General features: G+C 45.3%; 1 pseudogene; it reads left to right on the top strand.

Annotated features, from left to right (window-relative positions):
• The first annotated feature begins 13,751 nt into the window (after positions 1 to 13,751).
• LOC130495895 (uncharacterized) lies at positions 13,752 to 17,946 on the top strand (annotated as a pseudogene).
• Positions 17,947 to 22,053: the final 4,107 nt, after the last annotated feature.

Below are 22,053 nucleotides of genomic sequence, written 5' to 3'. Positions count from 1 at the left end.
TCGGCTAGGAAGCAGAGTCGCGACTGTTTTTGGCTTCCCCAGATTACTGCCGTTCCAGTTGGTGTTGGAAACTTGACGCCGAGGTGGTAAGTGGACGGGACTGCCTTCATGGCGTTTATCCAAGGAGTTCCCATTATGGCGTTATAGATAGCCGCGTTATCCACTACAGCGAATTCGACGATCTTTGTGACTTCTTTAGCCATGACCGGGAGTCTGATTTTTCCGAGGGTCATGGACGTGACGCCCGAGAATCCAGTCAATGGTCTTGGTTCTGGGATGACTTCTCTGAGGGGTATGTTCATCCTCTGCAGAGTGTCGCGGAACATGATATTGACCGTGCTTCCTTTGTCGATGAGGATGCGGCCGACTTCGAGATCCTGAATCACCAAGTCGATGACCAGAGGATCGTAGTGGGGTTTATCGAGTCCGGTCGTATCCTGTTGCTCGAAGGTGATTGCGTGATTGGGAACGTCGTCCTCTGGACACCATCCGGGGCTTGTCTCGGCCTTCCGTCCGTAGTCTTTGATTGACGAAACGGAGTCCTGGTAAAAATGCGATCCTCTGATGACCATGTTGATCCTTTGGCGGTTGTTGTTGTTTCCTTCGCCGTCTTGTCTCCGTTCGCGTTTTTCGCCTGATTGAGTTCCAGGAGCGTTATTCTCGGGATTGGCTCCGTCGGTCTTTGGCGGACGGTCAGAATCTAGGATCAGGTCTTTCATGCTCTTGACCGTTGCTAGTTTGCCGTCAAGCAGCTTCATAATGAGTCTAGCGCCGAGGACTTTGCAGTTGGCGGTGGAGTGACCTCTCGTCTGATGGAACTCGCAGCTGGAATTGTCCTTGTACGAGTTCCGCGTCCAAGTGTTTCCGGCGGTCCTTCCTTGTTCGGAATTGACGGCGTAGTTATGCTCGCCTTGGACGTCTTCCCCTTCGTGATGGACGTACTTGTCGTTACGAGAGGTTTTCTTCTTGCCGGATGCTTTTGGCGGTCCATGCTTTTGCGCTAGGATTTTCATCTCTTCTTCCATGATGATGAAATCCGTTGCCTTGTGGAGAGTGTCCTGGATGGTGCGTGGCCTTTCCAGAGAAATCCACTTTCGGAATTTCGATTTGTACCAGAGGTTTTTCCTCAGGGCGTCGATGGCGACTCTGTCGCTGAGGCCTGTTACCCTGGACATCACGAGTTTGAACCTCCTTATGTAGTCGCGGAGCGGTTCGTCTTCCTTTTGAATTAGACTCCAAAGGTCTACGTCGGAAGTTTCCCTGTCCATGAACATGGAGAATTGCTTCAGAAAAGCCGATGCAAGCTGACGGAAACTTCCGATGGAGTTTCTTTTCAAGTGTGAGAACCACTCGAGCGCAGCACCTCTGAGGTTCTCGACGAATAGGAGACAGCAGCCGATGTCCTTTTCCCGCTCCGGAAGTTTAGACCTTGCCATCGCAATCTGGAAAGACTGCAGATGTGCCTTTGGATCTGTGGTTCCATCGTAGGTGGGAAGCTTTATTTTCCCAGGATCTGAGACTCGTGCGTCCGTGATTCGAGAGGTGAACGGAGTTTTTCTCGATTCCTCGAGGAGCAGGTCGATCTCGGGGGCAGTGCTGGTCGCGTGGTGAATCTGCGATTTTACCGCTTTCACCTCGGCTGCAGTTTTGGCGATGTACTCGCGCAAATCGTGGATTTCGTTGGCGCCGTTCGCGCTCCTTTGTCTACGTTGGCTGCGATAGGCCCGAGTCTGGTCCTCAGCCAACCTTTCTTGCTCTGACCAGTAGAGGTCTTCTTCCTCTTCTGTCATGGGTTTTTCGAAGGCTGCCGCCAGTCGAGCTGACTGACTTCGAGTCCTTCTGTGGTGGAGGTCGGCTTCTTCGTCGGACGGGTCCGATTGATCGCTGATATCCAGATTGATTCTTTCGACGTCGTCCCCTTCGTTGTCCCTTGCGGGAGGTGGAAGGTTGCCCGTCGTTTTCTTCTGCCCCGTCGGAGTGGTATCGTCAGGGACGAGTTCCGGGGATTTTCTCGGGCATCTTTTTCTTGGTCTCCGGAAGTTCCGAAGTCGAGCCTCCTGACACGCCTCACCTTGGTGGATCCGCGCGGGAGTTTGCTTTTCGCTGTTAAGGTATTGACCTGTTTAGCGAGTGAAGCCATTAGTTTCTCTTGTTCTTCCGACCGTTTCTGGGCGGTGGCGAACAGTTCCTTCACCTGGTCCAGCATCGCGGTGTTTGCCTCGGCAGTGACCGTCGATATGTTTCCGGTAGGAGTCTTCTCAGCGTTGGCATCGACGGCTGATTCGTCGTGCGTTTGCTTGTCTTTTTCCGCGTCTGCAGACATGCTTAACTGGGCGTGCGTAGTTGCGAGAAAGATAAATCCGTGTATCCCCCTCCTACTAGCGCCAAACTGTGGGAACCGAAATTCGCACTGTCGAGTTTAGTTAAGTTAAAACGTAGGAAAACTAAGTTGACCTAGTTTTCCCCGAGGATCCCGGCTATCTGCTGGGCCATGCACGACAAAGTTAATACGAGTCTAGTTTGGGAATAAATGCGTAAAATAAAGAGAGCAAAAAGAAAGAATCTTATTTCCGAATCTGCGGAGAGCGTTGGACAACAGGTCGAGATCTCGGCCGCAAGAGCTGTTGATCGTCGCTAGTCGCGAAACCTAGATTTAACCTAGTTGAGTCGCAGCTCGCTAAAAAAGGAAATAAGCGCCTAAGTTCTAAGTTGCTCTGGAGTGGTTTCTTTCTTCTGATTTATGATCCCCCTTCCTCTGCTCCTAGCTTTGCTTATATACTCCCATATGACGGTCTATTCTTGATGGGCTGAGTCCGCTGCGGGCTGGACTTTTTCCATTTTCGTCGGCTTTCGCGTTTATCGGGAAAGTTGACATTTATCTTTTCGGAAAGTTGACATTTATCTTTTCGGAAGTTTAACATTTATCTTGTCATGCGAAGATAATTGTAAACCGTCATATCTATCCTTTTAGAAAATCGTAAACGGGTTGTTCGATCGGGTTTGGTCCCTTTCGGGCCGTCTTCCGGTCTTCCGCTGTTTTCTACGATTTCTTTGGAAGAATGCTCCTACTTGGATGTCTAGTCTTTCGGAAGATCTTCGATCCATTGCTGAGGCACATGGTGTTTTAAGATAACCATCACCGTTTTATATGAAGTCTTCCTGTCCGTTGACGTCTTACGGGTTCTTTGGAATCTTGGAGCAGGAAAAGGAGTTTTGTTTGCGGGATCTCGGAAAGTCGCAAAACACGGATTTCTGGTGACCCGGAGGCCTAGAACTTATGCACGAAGACTAGCCGTCCGATGTCCCGAGCCAGCACGGGGCTAGCCGCCCGGCGACCACGGCCAGCACGGGCGCTAGCCGCCCGGCGGCCACGGCCAGCACGGGCGCTAGCCGCCGGCGGCCACAGCCAGCACGGGGCTAGCCGCCTGGCGGCCACGGCCACGTCCGGAGTTGGCTGCTCGGTTCCTTCGGCGTGTGCGTGTTTTTTGCGTTTTTAGTTTTTCCGTAGGTTTTTCCTTGTGTAGAAAATGTTTATAGCAGTTGATTTCGAGATGATTAATCTCGAACTCAATATTTTCCCGAGGTTTCTCGATTAACAAATAGTCTCTCGAGGTTGCTCTAACATTTTTCATGTTTTTCCGAGACTTTCGGACATCGATTTCGTCTTGACCGATTTTGACCCCAACAGGGACCTCACAAAAGGGGGAACCCCCGAAACAACCAAACCCAGGGAGAACATTCCTACGCAATCGAGGAAGACAAGGAAGAGAAACCTGTCGCCGCAGCGAACAAAACTCCCTGGTCAAAAGGCTTTGATAAAAACAAACATTGCTCTATCATGATCGGGAAGGGCACTCAACTGAGGAATGTTGGGACCTCCAACGACAACTGGCAGCTAAATTCGCAGCTGGAGAAATAAAGGGCGTGGACCTTAAAAAGCCACCACCTTATCAGAAAAGAGGTTCCAGAGACACCTCCCCAAAACGCGAGAGGTCACCTGAGAAGGAGACCGATTCACCACCTCCAGCTCCCAAGAAAAGAGTCGACATGATTCTTGGAAAATTCCCCCAAGGAAAAAGTTTACAAGTCGAAGCTCTCTTGAGCAAACCGTCCCCTCAATCGAGCCCCGACTCGAGGGTGGACTGTATCCTTGGGGGATCAGACATATGTCAGGACTCCGTCAATTCCATTAAGAATCACGTACGGAAGGCTGTGTCTAACACTGGACCTAAGCCTTCTAACCCCGAGTCCAATACTAAGATTTCTTTCTGGGAAAGCGAGACCTCAAACCTCGACAGACCTCACGATGATGCGTTGATTGTCATCCTGAACATCGCAGGATACGAGGTCCCTAAACTTATGATAGATACAGGAAGCTCTGTCGACCTTATTTTCTACAACACCCTAAAAGGGATGGAAATAGACGACTACGAAATTATTGGCCAAAAAGCTAACCTCGTAGGCTTCTCCGGAGAAACAGCTACCTCATTGGGGACTATCAAGCTCCCAGTCATAGCTGGCGGAATAATGAAAATGACCAACTTAGTAGTCATCGACAGACCTTCCCCGTTCCATGCGATCCTGGGAAGACCCCTGGATTCACAAAATGAAGGCAGTAGCCTCGACGTATCATCAATGCGTAAAATTCCCAACACCCGAAGGGATAGCTACCGTACACGGTAGCCAGAAGATATCCAGGATCTGCTATTTGGGAGGATTCGAAATCCTCAAAAAGTCCCCCCAATAGCAATTACAGATCCAGGAGGGTCGCGAAATGCAACAAAATATTCGAGGTCCCCCCAAGAACCTCACCGAAAAAGTTTGCATCGATGACTCAGATCCTGAAAGACAGGTGAGCATCGGATCCGAGCTACCTCCGAGACAAAAAAGGAGCTCATTGATTTCTTGAAAAGCAATGTCAAAACCTTTGCATGGTCCACCAGCGACATGAAAGGCATAGATCCGAACGTCACCACCCATAAGCTAAAAGTAGACCCTACTTTCAAACCGATCAAACAAAAGCGTCGCAAGCTAGGCCTCGAAAAGGCTCAAGCTGTTAACGACGAAGTTGACCGACTTACGAAAGCTGGGTCCATTCGAGAGGTACACTACCCCGATTGGTTAGCTAACCCAGTAGTGGTAAAGAAGAAAAACAACAAATGGAGAATCTGTGTAGACTTCACTGACCTGAACAAAGCTTGTCCTAAAGACAGCTTCCTGTTACCTCACATCGACCGCCTGGTCGAAGCGACAGCTGGCCATCGACTCCAATCTTTCATGGATGCCTTCTCAGGATACAACCAAATCATGATGGATCCTGAGGACCAGGAGAAAACTGCATTCATAACCGAACGAGGAACCTATTGTTAGAAGGTTATGCCATCCGGATTAAAAAACACAGGAGCTACCTATCAGAGGCTAGTAAATAAGATGTTTGCTGGGCAACTTGGGAAAACCATGGAGGTCTATATTGACGATATGCTAGTCAAATCCTCAGCTGGAGAAGACCATATCTCCCACTTAAGGGAATGCTTCGATATCCTTAACAAGTACGATATGAAGCTCAATCCCACTAAATGTACTTTCGGGGTACCCTCAGGCGAGTTCCTAGGCTATCTCGTAACCGAAAGAGGCATTGAAGCCAACATGCAGCAAATAGCAACCTTCCTAGAAATGCCGTCACCGAAGACAACCAGAGAGGTACAGAGATTGACTGGACGAATTGCGGCATTAAATCGATTCATATCCAAGTCCACCGATAAGTGCCTCCCATTCTACAAGCTTTTAAGAAATAATAAGAAATTCTTATGGGACGAGAAATGCGAGGAAGCCTTCAAGCAATTGAAAGCTTACCTCTCCGAACCTCCGATTCTATCTAAACCTGTAGTAGGAGAGCCATTGTACCTGTACCTCGCTGTATCGACTGCTGCAGTTAGCGGCGTGCTGGTACGAGAGGAACAAAACGAACAAAGACCTGTCTATTACACCAGTAAGAGTTTGATAGACGCCGAAACAAGGTACCCTGCAATGGAAAAATTAGCTCTGGCAGTTGTAACAGCTGCCAGAAAATTGCGACCTTACTTCCAATCGCACTCAATCGTCGTAATGACCTCACAACCATTACGAATGATATTGCACAGCCCTAGCCAGTCAGGGCGATTGGCCAAATGGGCCATAGAGCTCAGTGAATATGATATTGAGTATAGACCTCGAGCAGCAGCGAAAGCTCAGGTCTTTGCCGACTTTATCATTGAACTAGCATCCGAGCAATTAGACTCCGAAATAGAATCTCCGAAGTGGAGCCTGTATGTCGACGGAGCCTCGTCAAAACAAGGCTCCGGTGTCGGTCTAAGGCAAACTTCTTCAGCAGGAGAAACCATTGAGCAGTCATATAGGCTCGGATTCAGCGCCTCAAACAACGAAGCTGAATATGAAGCACTAATCGCAGGGTTGAAACTCGCCCTAAGCCTCGGAATTCGAGAGCTAAACGCTTATAGTGATTCACAGCTAGTAGCTAGCCAGTTTCACGGAGAATATGAAACGAGGGACGAAAGAATGGGGGCATATCTCGAAGTCGTCCAGAACCTCACTAGGCAGTTCGACAAATTCGAGCTAACAAGGATCCCACGAGGAGAGAACTCCTCAGCAGATGCGTTGGCTGCTTTAGCCTCCACGTCAGACCCCCTCGTAAAACGGATCATACCCGTAGAAGGAATCCAAAAACCAAGCATCGACATAGCTACTAAAGCTGAGATAGACGGCAAGCTAACAGAGCAACCCGAAGGTACCTGCCCTGAAACGGTAGCTACCCAAGTTCTCACAACATTTTGGTTCCCAAAAACCAGAATACGTAGCTCTAAAAAGCATACCTCCGGGAACACAATCCAAAACACAGAAGGTATTCCTCGAAATTCAGACTCCTTGGAGCCTGATCTCACGAATACCCCCGGGGGCACCAACTCAGACCCACTCATCTGCAGAATTAAAACCAGAAGCCGTTCAGCTCTCCAAAATTCATCTGGGGGCACCATCCAGACCCCGGAGAATAATGAAGGAATTGGAGGTATTCCTCAGAATTCAGACTCCCTGGAGACCAATCCTACAAATACCTCCGGGGGCACCACGACACCAGGTCCCGAACAGGAACCTCCCTCGTCTCTTCATAACAAAGTTGTAGGGAGAGAGGATTGGAGAATTCCAATCACGCAATACATCCTGGAAGGAAAGACTCCACCCAATAAATGGGAGGCTCGGAAGCTCAAAGCATTAAGCGCGAGATACTGCGTAATCGAGTCTGTCCTCCACAAACGAAGCATTTCCGGACCTTACCTAAAATACGTCCATGGCCTTGTTGCTATGAGACTCATGAAGGAAATGCACGACGGCTCCTGCGGGAACCACTCTGGAGGAAGAGCTCTAGCCATCAGAATCAAAAGACAGGGATATTTCTGGCCCACCATTATTGCAGACTGTGAGGCCTATTCCTCTTCATGCGACAAGTGCCAGAGGCATGCACCGATAATACACAAACCTGCGGAAAAGCTGTCCAATATATCCGCCCCTTATCCATTTATGAGATGGTCCATGGACATCGTAGGACCACTAGTAGCATCAGGAAGTGGAAAGAAGAAGCTACGCTTCCTCTTAGTCCTAACAGACTACTTCACAAAATGGATAGAGGCTGAAGCTTTCCAACAGGTAACCAGAGTCGAGGTCGAACGATTTGTGTGGAAAGAAATCGTGTGTAGACACGGCGTCCCATACGAAATCGTAACTGACAATGGAGGACAATTCATATCCCACGATTTCAAAATATTTTGTGACAAGTGGAATATTCGCCTGACCTTCTCAACACCTCGCCGACCTCAAGGAAACGGCCAGGCGGAGGCTGCTAATAAATCAGTATTAGCAAACCTCAAGAAACGCCTCGGAACCCAGAAGGAACTCTGGTCAGAAAAATTACTTGAAGTACTTTGGGCATGTCGAACCACCCCACGAAAGGCTACAGAAGAAACCCCTTTCTCCTTAGCATATGGGATGGAAGCTGTCGTCCCAGCTGAAACCATTGCTGGTAGCCTCCGCCGGGAACTCTGTACATCCGATCCCGCAGCTAATGATCAGCTCCTAACAGACAGCCTCGATCTAATCGAGGAAAGACGGGACCGAGCTCTGATTCGCATTCAGAACTATCAGCAAGCAATGGCACGACAGTACAATTCCAAAGTCAGGCCCCGACAGTTCGCTATAGGTGACCTAGTACTTAGGAAAGTTTTCGAAGGAACCAAGGAACCAGATGCTGGAAAGTTAGGAACCAACTGGGAAGGTCCCTATCAGATCATCCATGTGGTACGACCTGGCGTTTACAAGCTCCGAAAGGTGCGAACCGGGGTACCTGAAATCAGATCGTGGAACGCCACGAATCTTAAGAGATACTATCATTAGGTACCTAAAAATCCCTGAACTACGTTAGGCTTGATCCCTTGACTGGGTACGTAGGCAACTCCGTCATGAGTGCAGCCCCAACCTCATTTCAACACTTTGTTCACCACAACCAAAGGGGGCATATGTCTGATTAAAATCACATAGCCCAACCAGCAAGTGTATGATCATTATAATACAACAATTGTATGATTACTATGATACCATGTATCCAATTACCAATAAAGCAATTATTCTCGATGTCTCAATTCTTTAACAACACAGGTCCCTGCAAACACGGACCTAGGGTCCTAAAACCCTTCGGATCAGCTCAGGTCTCCATGAACCTGGACCTAAGGTCTTCAAATCCTTAATAATCTTGAAGGTCTTGAAATCCTTCAAACAAAGTCAAAACTTGATAAACTAACCTAAGGTCTTAAAAATCCTTATGAACCACTAAAGGTCTTAAAATCCTTCAAACAACGTCAGGTCTCAACGAATCTGGACCTAAGGTCTTTAAATCCTTATCAAATCTCAAAGGTCTTAAAATCCTTATCAAGTCTCAAAGGTCTTGAAATCCTTTAATACAAAGGTCTTAAAATCCTTATCAAATTTCGAAAGATCTTAAAATCCTAAGCAAGTTCCAATGGGTCTTAAAATCCCGTGAACAAATTCAGGTTCCCAAGAATCCCCACCTAAGGTGTCTAAGTTAAACTTAGGTTCCTAAAAACCTTAAGCTAATCTCGATATTCCAAGAATTCCTCTTAAGGAACTAAAAACGATCCAAGTCTCCAAGACTTATCACGAAATTAGGGATCTAATTCGGAGGATTCATTAAACCTCTTAATCAGTAACCAAAGCATTCCCTATCAAAATTCTTAACCAAATTTGACTAAGTCAAAGCGAAAAACTTAAAATAAAAGTGAAACCAAGTCTTTATAGATAAAAGGTTTAAAGGCCTCTCAGGCCGACAAAGGTTCAAAAGACCTTAACAGAAACAAAGGTTTAAAAGCCTCCTCAGGCTATAAGTCTTAGAAATAAAAGAAACCAAAGCCCATTGGGCGGAAATCCTAGAAACACATGAAAGAGCCTCAGCTCTTAAACTTCCTTGTCATCCGAGCTCTTCTCAGCTCCCTTGCCAACCGGATCATCCTCCTCAGGAACCTCTTCCTCCATCTCCTTGTCGCCATCTCCAGGGGCGGCTATGACCGGGGCTGAGTAAGAACCCACCAATCCCAAATTAGAACCGAACTCTCCAGAAAAGGAGAGATTAAACATATTAACCTCGAAAGTACCTGAGCTCTCAGAGAGCTGGGGAAGAGGGAGCTTGCCGATCGAGAAATCCGAGACCTGAGCCTTCTCGTACGCCGCAACAGCCTCTGGCATCATTGCCACCAAGCGATCATACTTGCCTTGAGTGCTCTTAATCTCACCATCCAGCATGTCTTTCAGGAGCTCGGTGTTGGCTTGAATCTCTTGAGCATGAACCAGGAGATCGACTTCATCCTTCTTCTTGGAGAATTTCTCCTTGACAACAACCAGAACTTTGTTGTAAGCATCAGCTACCTCCTTATTTCCTCTCCGGACGGCTAGCCTGACCTCAGCTTCCTTGTTCTTCTGGCTGCTCTGGGATGAAGCAATCAGCTCCTTGACTTGGTACTCGGCTATCTTCCGAGCAGCATCCAAATCCCCAATCTTCCTATTCTTCACCTGGAGGTCAATCAACTGGCTTTCGATTGTCCCTTGCTGAGCATCACACTTGGAGCCGAGTCTCTTTACCTCAGCTTGGAGATCCGAGATCAGAGCCCGAGTCTGATTGAGCTCAGTCTTGTTGGCCTTGACCAGATCAGTGACCTGAGCTAATTCCTCAGCACTGGGGGCATTGCGTAGGGCGTCCTCAAACTTGAACTGAGCCCTGTTAATAGCGCCAGCCGGCTACAAAAAACAAAAGAAAACGATTTAGTGAAAATCTTCCAAAAATAAATTAAGCTAAAAAGTCGAAATAAATTTCATACCTGACCCATGTGATGGGCAATGTCAACGTACTCATCCTTGTTCGTGAGATTGGAGATCGAGGGAAGGGAACACCCGGTACTCTTCATATGCCTCATCAGAGTGGCCAAACCCCACGAATCATCCAAAACCGATCCAGGCTTCGAATGAGCAAAGTTCCAGCCAACGGTTCCTCCTCTAGAAGAGGAGGAGGAAGACCTCGAAGGTCTGTCAACCTGGTCAGTCCGGGACCTCTTGCTCCTCGGAGGCTCAAATTCTGGAGGATCCCTCGCCATTTGAGGATTAGCTTCAGTCACCAGAACCTCGGAGGGAAGGCCAACTTCCTGAACTTTAGGCTCCGAAGAACCAACACCTTTATCAGGAGCAGAGTCAAGGAAGGATCCTCCTTGGTTCTTGTCGCTTCCTCTAGAGGAGCTGGCAGCCTTGGTCGATCTGCCCCTGGAACGGAAGGAAGGCTGGATAGGCATCTTCTGTGAATGAGTCTTCTCGGAAGTACTTGCTCCGGACGAAACTTCGAAAACTGAATCACCTTCAGAGACTAGAATCATGAAAAGGATTCATTAATCACATAAAACAGATTCGAATAATGAAAATTAGAAGTTATCAAAGGAAAGGTACCTTCTAAACCAGCAACCGTCACTAAGTCAGGGAAGAACGCCTTGTATCGATCAGGAAATCTAGCTGACCCAACTCTCGAAGTGGTATAAGCTCCCCAATTATTAGGGCTGTGCTGCAGCTTCCTGTGAAGAGCTCTGGTGAGTTTACCAGATAACTTGATAGGATCCTCAACTTCTGCAAAAGGAATCAAAAGGCAATTAGCACATCATGATAAGCAAAAATAAACATGCAAGCATATCCCTAAAGTCCTAACCAGAAATGTCAGACCAAGAGGTCCTGAGGTCGCGGCCTACAGGAACCGTCGAGGGATCAATCTTGACATAAAAATACTTCTTGCGCCAGTCATCGTCACTGGCCGTGAACTTGAATATGCCTAGCCCTGGACGACCGGGGAGATAGTAGGTACCGCTCCCACCATCCTTGGAAGTACTCTCCTTTATTGAGAAGAGACTCATTAGCTCAGTCAACCCCACGATAGCTCCTTCCTCCTTGGCCCTAGTGATGAATCCGTTTATCACTCGGATAACTGACGGAGAAAGTTGAGAAAGGGCTAATTGGTAATGATCTAAGAGATCTAGAAAAAGGGTGGGGAGAGGAAATCTAAGATGACACTTAGAAACATATTTCTCATGAAGACAAAACCAACCCTCCGGAACGGTTTCGGGGGTTTCATCTTCGGTACAAGCTCTAGCTAGGTCACTCTGGCCGTGAGCTTGAACAGCAAGATTGACGACGTCTTGACTCTTCAAGAGCGAAGGGAAGTGAGGTCCGGAGGAGGCGCTCTTGCCCCCTTTCTTCTTCATCCTCTTGACCCTTGCTCCGATCGAGTCTTTAACTTTCTTCTTCTTGGCTTCTGTCATCTTTTCACCGGCTTCCCGCTTGACCTTCATAATGCGGGCACCGGAGGCTGAGATTTGAACCTCGCCGGAATTGGACTAAGGCGAAATCTCAGAGAGAGGTTAAAGATGGAGAACTAGTTCGATCAAGAAGCGGATAAAAAAAAGTAAGAAACCGCAGTAAAATAAAGGAAAAGAGGTGAATTACCTTGGAAACCGTCGAGAGGCGTGGAGGAAGTGGAGAGACAAGCAGTTAATTCTCTCAGCTTTATATCCCATCACGTCTCATAAATCGGAAATCAAATTTCAAACTCGCTTTAATCTAAGTCGTCGATTTAATTAGAGAGAGATTACAACCGTCCGATCAAGCGAGAATTTATATGGTTGAGATAGCCAGTAATCATTATCTCAACCATAAGATCTAGGACGGGCGGCTAGGTCTAGCTCCCGAGAATAACGAAGTCTAATCTCGAAAGCTGGGGGCAACTGTTGGACCCGAATATGGCCCGCTAGCTGATGATAAAACCAAAACAAGTATTGGGCCGAGTCAAAGCCCAACACGTTTCGGAGACCTAAACAGAGGTCTAATGCGGAGCCGGAGGCTGGAAGCTAAAGGCGATCTTTAAAGAGGTCACGGTGAAGAAGAAGCTCACGTCGTAATAGAAGGAGCGCAGAACCCGGTCAAAGGGAAGCTGTTGCGGATTCCTCAATAAACGGAGAAGATCTCGGGAATCAGTTGCTGACGATCAAGCGGGACCTGAGGCTATTTAAAGAGAAAGCAAGTCAAGAAAGGGGGGAGATTCAACTTTTATTCATTTTTCACGATTATTCATATCAATTCTAAAGCATTTTTGCTATCTTTGTAATCATCAAGAGAAACATCTTTGTAACCATTCTTTTACCACATTATCAATACAAATCGAAGTTCATTCAACAAGTTATTACGGGATTCAGCCCGCGTTATCTTTCCCTAACCTTTCCAAAACCTTAAACCTGATCTAAAAATCTAGGTGGTGAGTTTAATCCCTCACAGCTGCAACCGGTTTCTTCTTGTCAGAGTCAGTGTTCTTGGTGCTGCTGCTGTTGGCTAGGTTCTCAATAAATCTCACAGCCTCTCTTGGATTCCTAGTGTTGAAGTTCTCCTCACTAGCAGTATCAAGAGCCATCTGATACCTTAAGGCGATACCTCTGTAAAAAGTGCTTAATAGCTGCACTTCATTGAATCCATGGTGTGGACAGTCTCGCTGGAAGAACTTGAATCTTATCCACGCGTCTTTAAAAGTCTCACTAGGATTTTGCGCGAAAGTGGCTATTTTGCTCCTCAAGTCTTCAGCGCGTGCCTCATCAAAGAAATTACGCAGGAAGATGTCGGCCCAGGATGTCAGTGATCCTGTAGGTAGCTGCTTGAGCCAGTGCGAAGCTTCTCCAATCAGTGAGTATTTGAAGAGCTTGCAGAGTAGGTAGTCCTCGGGGACTCCATCCATACGAATAGCAGTGATAAGATCCTCGAACCTCTCTAGATGGTCCATAGGATGCTCGTGTGATTGCCCAAAATAAGGTATCTGAGACACGAGAGAGTAGTACTGAGGCTTGAGCTCGAAGTTCGGCTTCTGAATCTCTGGAAGTCGAATAGCTGATATGTTGGTGTAGTACTCGTCTGGACGGTTATAGTCTGCCAACGATCGTGTTTGAGCTTCTCCTGTAGCCTCAGCTTCAGTTTCAGGGATTATGTTTTCCTGTGCATCTAGTTTCTGACCTGTGATTATGGTTAAAATATCTAGATCTCTGGCCACACCTTTCGCATGATTGATTTAGCTTGTGTTCTGACTTCTATTGTTGTCTTTGATTATTTTGCAGACAAAAATGATGGATATTCCAGAACTCCCCGTAGGTTATACACATTAGGGGAAGAGCCAGAACCCTAGCATAGCATTTCGTATCATACGGATAACAAGAAGTTGCATATTGCTCTTAGGGAAGCTCTCACTGATGATGAATTTGAAGAGCTCAAGGAGTCGAGTTTGGGAGTTTTCATCAAGTTCAAGGAGCAGGGATTTGGTTGGGCTTCAAGGCTGGTTCACTACATGCTCTGTTTAAAGCTGGACATTAAGAAGAAGTACGAGATGTGGTCTCTCGTTGGTCCAGAACCTGTGAGGTTTTCACTGTTAGAGTTTGAAAACCTCACTAGTCTAAACTGCGAGTACATCGAGGACCTTGAGACACCAAAATGTGAAGTTATCAAAGAGATGGTTTCTTTCTGGGGGATGATGGGAGTTCATCTGGAAGCTGGGCCAACTACTGATCAGATAATAGCAGCACTGAAGAGATGCGGGGATTGGTCCACGGAAGATCGCAAGCGGCTCGCGTACCTTTCCATCTTCACTGGATTCATTCAAGGGAGAAAGTTTTCAACCGCTACACGATCTACTCTGGCAAGGCTAGTGATGGATTTAGAACGGTTTGAGAATTATCCATGGGGGAGAGTCGCGTTTAAGGTGCTGATGGACTCTTTGTGGAACAAAGAGATTACTGGCTGTTACACCGTGGATGGGTTTATACAAGTTCTTCAGGTCTGGGCGTACACAGCTATGCCGGGAATGGGTGCTAGTATTGGTAGTCCCAGAGTAAACAGTCCGTCTCCACCGATTCTGGCTTACGAGGGCAGCAGAGGCTGCAGATTCATGAAAGCTGCTATCTTGAGTCAGGTACCTTTCCATCTTCACTTAATTAAGTTGTCTGGAAAGTCTTCCAGCTGGACGACTTAGTAGAAGACTTATTATAAGTCGTCTGGAAGGTCTTCCAGCTGGACGACTTAGTAGACGACTTATAATAAGTCGTATGGAAAGTCTTCCAGCTGGACGACTTAGTAGACGACTTATTATAAGTCGTCTGGAAGGTCTTCCAGCTGGACGACTTAGTAGACGACTTATAATAAGTCGTCTGGAAAGTCTTCCAGCTGGACGACCTAGTAGACGACTTATTAATAAGTCGTCTACTAAGTCGTCCAGCTGGAAGACCTTCCAGACGACTTATAATAAGTCGTCTACTAAGTCGTCCAGCTGGAAGACTTTCCAGACGACTTATTATAAGTCGTCTACTAAGTCGTCCAGCTGGAAGACCTTCCAGACGACTTATATTAAGTCGTCTGGAAGGTCGTCCAGCTGGACGACTTAGTAGATGACTTACAATTAAGTCGTCTATTTAGTATTTTGTTTCAAATATCTAACTCGATTCTTCTTCTATTTACTGCAGACCAACGGTATCAACTTTGTTGAGAAGGACATTAGTGAAATGTGGCCAAAATGGGACTCTGAGGTTGAGGACGTGCCCGCGGACAACATCATTAAAGTCATGTATGATCGGAGACCGTGGAAGTGGACCATGGATTGCTGCGAAGTCACTGGTACAAAACCTAAGGTTGTGACTCCATCGAAAAGAGCCAAAGAGATGGTTGTGGTGGAGGTGGAGGAGGAGGAGGAAGACAATCAGAGACCTCAGAAGAAAGCTCGTAAACAGGCTCCTAAATAGGCTCCTAAAGAGGCTAGAGAAGAGGCTAGAGAAGAGGCTAGTTGGGTGACCAGAGAGGAGTTGGAAATATGTTCAAGGACTTAGTTGACGTGATGAAAGATGGGTTTAAGAAGTGCAACAGGGAGATTAGGAAGATGTCCGATAGATTGGAAGTTGTGGAGAAGAAGGTTGGTGTCACCAATCAGGCTACCCCTACACCTCTAACCAAAACAGGCTACCCCTCAAGCCAAAAGAAACCGGGGTTAGTAACAAACAGCCTACCCCTCAAGCCACAGAAACCGGGGTTAGTAACAAACAGGCTACCCCTACACCTCAAACCAATCAGCCTACTCCTCAAACCAGACAGCCTACTCCTCAAAAGGATCAGCCTACACTTCAAACCAATCATCCTACTCCTCAAACCAGACAGCCTACTCCTCAAAAGGCAAAGCCTACTCCTCAAAAGAAACAGCCTTCTCCTCAAACGAAACAGCCTACTCCTCAAAAGAAACAGCCTTCTCCTCTGCCCAAAGAGGTTAGTATCAAATCCTCTCCCAACAAGAATTAAGTCGTCCAGGGTCTTCTAGTTGTCCAGACGACTTAAATAAAAGTTGTCTGGACGACTAGTTGACCCTGGACGACTTAAACGTAAGTTGTCTGGACGACTAGTTGACCACGGACGACTTAAAATTAAGTCGTCCGTGGTCAACTAGTCGTCCGTGGTCAACTAGTCGTCCAGACAACTTACGTTTAAGTCGTCCAGGGTCAACTAGTCGTCCAGACAACTTTTATTTAAGTCGTCCAGGGTCAACTAGTCGTCCAGACAACTTTTATTTAAGTCGTCCGGGGTTAACTTGTGTGCAACTTTTATTGCAGAGATTGTTGCCGGAGGATACAACAGATGAGGCGATCTCGGTATATAAGATCTTGCCGGAGGATAAAGTAGATGGTGTCACCTCCAAAGAGATTGTTCCTCTCACTTCCACTGACCAACCGAGCTTCGCTTCCAACGATCAACAACCGAGCTTCGCTTCCACTGATCCAAGCGTTCCAGTTTCAGAACCGAGCCTGGTTGTATTGGACAAAACAGCTCCCACTGCTTCTGTGCGTGCAAGGAGTGAAGGAACGAAGAAACCTGCTCCCACGCAGATATCTCCTTATACGGCAGAGAGAAAGAAACTCCTTAGAGTGGCAAAGTATAATCCATTTCCCACACTAAACAGACCTAAGTTGAAGGAGCTTGCTGATTGGTTGAAAACTGATCCGTAAGTGATTGCTTTACCCATAATAGCTTGATTTAGTCTACCAAAACTGATTGCTTTTTTGTTTGCAGTCATTATTTCACTAAGCAAGAGGACAAACCACGTACATCACCAACTTGGTGGTATCACATCCTCCGGACACCCAAAGGATGGCTGGAAGACGTAGTAAGTCTTCTGCTTATCTTTAAGTCGTCTGGTAACTTGTCTTTGTATAGATTTGTAAATATATAAGTCGTCTGGAAGGTTTTCCAGCTGGACGACTTACCAATAAGTCATCTGGAAGGTTTTCCAGCTGGACGACTTACCAATAAGTCGTCTGGAAGGTTTTCCAGCTGGACGACTTACAAATAAGTCGTCTGGAAGGTTTTCCAGCTGGACGACTTACAAATAAGTCGTCTGGTAGGTTTGGACGACTTAAATAAAATTCGTCTGGAAGGTTCTAACTTGTATTATTTTATATGCAGCATATAGATGCTTGGATTAATGTGCTGAGGCAGTGGTATCAGGAGAACCCACAAGCTTTCCGGAGCGAGCGAATGTGCTTCCTGGATCACAACTTTTCCCAGTCCTGGAGAGACCAGTATCTGTTCTTCAAAGCATCGGAACATGATCACAAAGGTTTAGGAAGAATGCTACCTGGTGGAGCGTCGAGTTTTTATGACGGATCAATGCCTTCATTTTGCCAATCAAACAAGAAGTGGGGGAGGACATTGATGATATCTATGCGCCAGTGAACTTGGACAACAAACATTGGGTTGCTATTTGGATATCGATCCCTAAGAGGCACATAGTCGTCTGGGACAGCATACCTACATCTAGCATACCAGAAGCATGGGATGAGATAATGGAGCCTTTTCTCGAGATGGTCCCTTATCTGCTTGTTGAGTGCACATACACCGACGAATTACGGGTCAAATACGGGTTGGAGCGATACACATATGAGAGACGGCTGAAAGATGTACCCACGGCCAACAATGGTGATTGTGGCGTGTACGCTCTAAAGTACATTGAATGTCATGCTCTTGGAGTCCCCTTTAGCCCTATAGACTTTGCTAGGTCCAATGCGAAGAATATGAGGGATAATATGGCGGTGGTTATATGGACGGAGCTTGTTGATCAGCATTTGAAAGATAATGAGGATGGTGATATGTTCGTGGGCATGTATGATTAGATTTGTGTATGGCTTTGAACTTGTCTTTGTATAGATTTTCTAACTTGTGTATGATTTGTGTATTTGTATTTGAACTTGTCGTTGTATAGATTTTCTAACTTGTGTATGATTTATTTGAACTTGTCTTTGTATAGATTTGTAAATATATAAGTCGTCTGGTAGGTTTGGACGACTAACAAATAAGTCGTCCGGAAGGTTTTCCAGCTGGACGACTTACACTGGACGACTTAGTAAAAGGTCGTCTAAAAAAATTAGTAGAAGGTAGTCTAAAAATAAAAATAGTAGAAGGTAGTCTAAAAATAAAATACACTGGACGACTTAGTAAAAGGTCGTCTAAAAAAAATACACTTGAAGGGATAGTAGAAGGTAGTCTAAAAATAAAATACACTGGACGACTTAGTAGAAGGTCGTCTAAAAATAAAATACACTGGACGACTTAGTAGAAGGTCTTCTGGACGACTTACTTGAAGGTTATCTGGTAGACGAAACACTGGACGACTTAACAATTAGTCGTCTGGACGGGTAATCAAGACTGGACGACTTAAATTTAGGTCGTCAGGACAACTAGTCAACTGGTTGTGTACATTGTGGTTTCGTATGGCCAGTTTCCTTGCAGTTTGAGCATCTCTGTGCCCTGTGTTTCTTCCTGGGTTTGTGTCCTCTCATCCTAGATAGCTCCAACCAAGATTGCCATCTTGATTTCTTCTGTCTCCCCGGACCACGCTTTACGTCTGGAGGAAAGCATTCTCGTTCCTCAATATGTTGTGACACGATAGGATATATATTCTCTTAGTATCCTGCATACAGATGATTCTTTGAATCAAGTGGACATACAAGTGTGGAGATATGCAAACCAGCATGTGTTCCAGCAGCTATAGCATGAGAGTAAGGTATTTTCTCCACTCCATAGACACCACAATCACACTTTACATGTTCCAAATCAACCACACAGTCCATTTTGCCACCTTTGACAAAGAAACGCCATCCATCAATTGGTTCGACCGTCATCGTATCCGCTATCTCTGATCGAACAGCAAGCAAGTATTCAACACCCCAGCTATGTTCAGTTGGGAGACTCAAAGCATCTTGTCTCCTTTTCCAATACCATTTTCCTAACTTCTGCCTTATGAACTCCAGGAGGAACGGAATCGGAAATCCTCTTGCTCGCTTCAGTGCGGAATTAATAGATTCAGCGATGTTGCTTGTTTTTATGTTGAACCTGTTCCCCTTACAATAAACCCTTGACCATAGCCTGGCGTCGGCCTTCTCCAAATACGTTGCAAGTTCCAGGTTTGCATTCCGTATCTCAGCCATGTACCGGTCAAAATCGTAAACCGTGTGCGCATAAGCAGCCCCTTTCACCAAGTACATGAGATGTTTCCCTTTAAACTTTTGACAATGTTATCTTGAAGGTGATAATAACATATTCCTCGGGTTGCCCAAGGAAACACCTTCTTACACGCACTTTTAATGGCCGCGTGCCGGTCGGAGACTATCACCAGAGGCTTGTCATGAGATATACAACTAGCCAATTTTGTGGAAAACCATTCCCAAGAAGGTTCATCTTCAGCATCCACGATCCCAAAAGCCAATGGGAATATCTGAAAATTGCCATCTTGTGCGGCTGCAACTAACATAACACCTCCATACTTTCCACTTAGGTGAGTTCCATCCACCACAATGATCCTTCTCTGATACTTAAAACCTTTGATAGAAGCTCCAAAAGAGAGAAATAGATACTTAAATCTTTTCATAGAATCAAGTTCTATAGCCGTGATAGAATCAGGATTTGCAATGGAGATTTGCTCGAGATATGAAGGCAGACGCGAATACCCTTCTTCTGCTGATCCTCTCACCAATTTTTGTGCATATAACAGTGCTCTGTATGAAGTGGTGTAATCAAGCGTCATGCCAAACATGTTCCTCATTGCATCAGTGATATGCTGTGGAGTTATCCCATCAATGATTCCAACACAAGGAGAGTTTGCGTTGATTTGTATATTCTGAAAGAAACTTACCCCTCACTGCTGTCAACCGCAGCTCTGAAATCAGTGCATCCTTGCTAACAAAACTCTGGTTGACATAGATGCTGGTACAATCCGATTTTCCTCCTTCAATAGCATTTGTCTTAGCATATGTCTTTTCAATTTCTTCAAAACAAATATTATCATCATCTTCCTCGTCCTCATCTTGAACATTTCCATAAAGACTGTAATCCCCACCATTCTGATCCGTTTCACCAACAATAGTGTTATCAGCATCCTCCTCCCCATTTTCCTCCTCCCTATCTTGATTTTCATCTTCAACAGACTCATTATCACCAACATCTTCAAAACATTCATCAGCTTCATCATTATCACCAACATCTTCTTCCCATTCACCAGCTTCATCATTATCACCAACATCTTCTTCCCATTCACCAGCTTCTTCTCTTTTCTCTGAAACCGTTTCCACCTTGCTGCGGCTTGATACACAAAGACATACTCTATGCGTTTTGAGTATCTCGAGCAAGTTTCGAACTTGTCTACCACTTGTAACATGAATGGGAGGACTGCCTGGAGTCATCATCATTTCTGCTGGTAATGTGTAGCTAATCTCCACAGTCACTGATCTCATGTCCAGGTTATAATCTTCTTGAGCCATTGCAACAAGTTCAGCATGTGTTGAATCTTCATTCAATAAAAACAATCTTGCTCCTTTGAGATCATCAACCACAAAATCCCAACGGAAATCTCTCAACAACCATTCTCCATACACTGCATGTAACTTAAAAATCATCTGCAAATATTCAAAATAAAACACATTAGTAAACATAGAGAAAATGAAGAAGTTCAATAAACATTATCGCAGACGACTTAGAATTAAGTCGTCCAGAAGACCTAAAGGTAAGTCATCTAAAGAGGTCACTTTTGCAATTGAAAATTAAAAGGGACGACTTAATTCTAAGTTGTCCGGCTTTGTTTGTTAAAAAAAAAAATTCAGACGACTTATATATAAGTCGTCTACGAGAAACGGGCTAGTTTTGCATTTGACCGAATCGTGTCAGATCTTTGACTATTTCTGGACGACTTATAATTCAGTCGTCTCTGGAAAGTAAAAATTTCAATATTTTATTCAAACTAGACGACTTACATGTAAGTCGTCCTAGGTTAGTTTTGTAATTGAAAAATAAAACTTGAAATTAAACTTTCTCCAGACGACTTAACTAAAAGTCGTCCAGCTAGACGACTTAATTTAAGGTCGTCCGGGATAAGCAAGGTTTGACCAGAAAATTGGGAAAATTCTGGACGACTTTGCTTTCCCCGGACGACTTTAAATTAAGTCTTCTGACCGGACGACTTTATATTATGTCGTCTGGTAAAAGTTAAATTATGAAGTTTTATTTTTCAACTACAAAACTAACCTAAGACGACTTACACGTAAGTCGTCTAGTTTAATAAAATATTGAAATTTTAACTTTCCCAGAGACGACTGAATTATAAGTCGTCCAGAAATAGTCAAAGATCTGACACGATTCGGTCAAATGCAAAACTAGCATGTTTCTCGTAGACGACTTATATAAGTCGTCTGGAGTGTTTTTTCAACAAACAAAGCTGGACGACTTAGTTTAAGTCGTCCGTTTGACCAGAAGACTCATCAGTAAGTCTTCTACATACAGATGACTTACTTGTAAGTCTTCTACGCGAACAGATTTTGAAAAAAAAATCAAATTCGTACCTTAAACTAGGTGAGATGACTTCGTTTGCACACATGGTCTTCTCCAACCACCCAGAACCTCAAACGAAAGCAACCGTAAGCAAAACGAAAGAGATCTGGCTCTGTCAACCATCGCCCATATTTTGAATCAAAAGCTTGAGTTTTTTGGATGAATATGGAGAGAAAGTGAAAGAAATGTTGTTTTTAGTTCATAACAATTGAAACAGAGAGAGTGTAAAGAGATTTACGTGCATTAAAGGGCATTAAAAGCTCCAAACAGTTCGTACAAGGTTGTTCCCACTATTCATGGCAGTGGCAAAATTGTAAATACTTGAAGAAGATGAGGTTGAGACAGTAAAGAAGCCATTTTCGAAAAACAAAAAAAATAAAAAGTTAATGGCATTTTCGTAGATAAAATGCAGGTGTGGGGTTAAAAACTCAGAAAAAAAAATGAGTCAAAAGAAAATGTTAGTTTTCTGTTTGACTTCATGTTTTGAGTCACTTTTGCAAAAAGCCCATTAATTTAACCAAC

Source organism: Raphanus sativus, chromosome 1 (assembly GCF_000801105.2).
Source record: "Raphanus sativus cultivar WK10039 chromosome 1, ASM80110v3, whole genome shotgun sequence".
Taxonomy (NCBI): Eukaryota; Viridiplantae; Streptophyta; class Magnoliopsida; order Brassicales; family Brassicaceae; genus Raphanus; species Raphanus sativus.
The sequence above is the reverse complement of the archived record's forward strand: the minus strand, read 5'-3'. Positions and strand labels throughout refer to the sequence as shown.